Source organism: Arachis ipaensis, chromosome B7 (assembly GCF_059453495.1).
Source record: "Arachis ipaensis isolate K30076 ecotype BB chromosome B7, ASM5945349v1, whole genome shotgun sequence".
In the NCBI taxonomy this organism is placed as follows: Eukaryota; Viridiplantae; Streptophyta; class Magnoliopsida; order Fabales; family Fabaceae; genus Arachis; species Arachis ipaensis.
In genome coordinates this window covers 57,135,001-57,137,500 of record NC_142442.1, presented here as the reverse complement: position 1 = coordinate 57,137,500, position 2,500 = coordinate 57,135,001, and positions in this window count along the sequence as shown.

Below are 2,500 nucleotides of genomic sequence, written 5' to 3'. Positions count from 1 at the left end.
CCTCCCCCCTATAATAGGCTGCCGAGCCATTACCAAAGTGCCACGGGTAGACGTCCTTTTCCGTGAGGAGACATACTCAAGGAAAGTGCTCTAGAGGTCGAATTTTGACGCCGTTTTTTGCAACAACCTCTAGAAAAATAAGATCTTTCCATCCTCCAAATTTGGTGAATTTACACCGTGCCGATTTTTTTTGACGATTTTTTTACCGCCCGGAATGCCGGAAATTCAAAAAAAATGAAAAACGGAGCAAACCTGCGATTTTTGACCTGGATTTTTTTGTGCAGCCTTCACATAATATTACCAAGGTTCCCTCAAAATTTCACGAAAAATGCACGAGCCAATTCTGAGATATGAAAATTTGGCTCCTCCGTTGCAACGCTCCGAGCCATCGTTGCAACGGCGGGTGCCTCCGTGGGGGGCGGGGGAGCCCGGCGGCACACCACAACCACAACGTGCTTGCTAGTGTGCCTAGGGGATGGCAAGGCAACGTGCATCTTGCTGGCATTGCGCCCAGCAAGCCTTTGGGCAACTCGAGTTTCAGCATCACGACACCCCTCCCCCCTATAATAGGCTGCCGAGCCATTACCAAAGTGCCACGGGTAGACGTCATTTTCCGTGAGGAGACATACTCAAGGAAAGTGCTCTAGAGGTCGAATTTTGACGCCGTTTTTTGCAACAACCTCTAGAAAAATAAGATCTTTCCATCCTCCAAATTTGGTGAATTTACACCGTGCCGATTTTTTTTGACGATTTTTTTACCGCCCGGAATGCCGGAAATTCAAAAAAAATGAAAAACGGAGCAAACCTGCGATTTTTGACCTGGACTTTTTTGTGCAGCCTTCACATAATATTACCAAGGTTCCCTCAAAATTTCACGAAAAATGCACGAGCCAATTCTGAGATATGAAAATTTGGCTCCTCCGTTGCAACGCTCCGAGCCATCGTTGCAACGGCGGGTGCCTCCGTGGGGGGCGGGGGAGCCCGGCGGCACACCACAACCACAACGTGCTTGCTAGTGTGCCTAGGGGATGGCAAGGCAACGTGCATCTTGCTGGCATTGCGCCCAGCAAGCCTTTGGGCAACTCGAGTTTCAGCATCACGACACCCCTCCCCCCTATAATAGGCTGCCGAGCCATTACCAAAGTGCCACGGGTAGACGTCCTTTTCCGTGAGGAGACATACTCAAGGAAAGTGCTCTAGAGGTCGAATTTTGACGCCGTTTTTTGCAACAACCTCTAGAAAAATAAGATCTTTCCATCCCCCAAATTTGGTGAATTTACACCGTGCCGATTTTTTTTGCCGATTTTTTTACCGCCCGGAAAGCCGGAAATTCAAAAAAAATGAAAAACGGAGCAAACGTGCGATTTTTGACCTGGATTTTTTTGTGCAGCCTTCACATAATATTACCAAGGTTCCCTCAAAATTTTAGAAAAAATGCACGAGCCAATTATGAGATATGAAAATTTGGCTCCTCCGTTGCAACGCTCCGAGCCATCGTTGCAACGGCGGGTGCCTCCGTTGCAACGAAACCAGCCAACGATGCACCTAACCCAGCATCCGTTGCAACGCACCCTGCCTCCGTTGCAACGCGCCCAGCCAACGTTGCACCGTCCCCAGCATCCGTTGCAACGCCCCCAGCCAACGTTGCAACGCGCCCTGCCTCCGTTGCAACGCTCCCAGCCAACGTTGCAACGCGCCCTGCCTCCGTTGCAACGTCACCAGCATCCGTTGCAACGCGCCCTGCCTCTGTTGCAACGCGCACGGCCAACGTTGCACCGACCCCAGCATCCGTTGCACTGCCCCCAGCCAACGTTGCAACGCCCCCAGCCAACGTTGCAACGCGCCCTGCCTCCGTTGCAACGTCACCAGCAACCGTGGCAACGCGACCTGCCTCCGTTGCGACGCCCCCAGCCAACGTTGCAACGCGCCCTGCCTCCGTTGCAACGTCACCAGCATCCGTTGCAACGCTCCCAGCCAACGTTGCAACGCGCCCTGCCTCCGTTGCAACGTCACCAGCATCCGTTGCAACGTCACCAGCATCCGTTGCAACGCGCCCTGCCTCCGTTGCAACGTCACCAGCAACCGTGGCAACGCGACCTGCCTCCGTTGCAACGCCCCCAGCCAACGTTGCAACGCGCCCTGCCTCCGTTGCAACGTCACCAGCATCCGTTGCAACGCGCCCTGCCTCCTTTGCAACGTCACCAGCCAACGTTGCAACGCGCTCGGCATCCGTTGCAACGCCCCCAGCCAACGTTGCAATGCCCCCAGCTTCCGTTGCAACGATCCCAGCATCCGTTGCAAAGCGACCTGCCTCCGTTGCAACGTCACCGGCCAACGTTGCAACGCACCCTGCCTCCGTTGCAACGCCCCCAGCCAACGTTGCGACGCGCCCTGCCTCCGTTGCAACGTCCCCAGCATCCGTTGCAACGCCCCCAGCCAACGTCGCAACGCGACCTGCCTCCGCTGCAACGCCCCCAGCCAACGTTGCAACGCGCGCAGC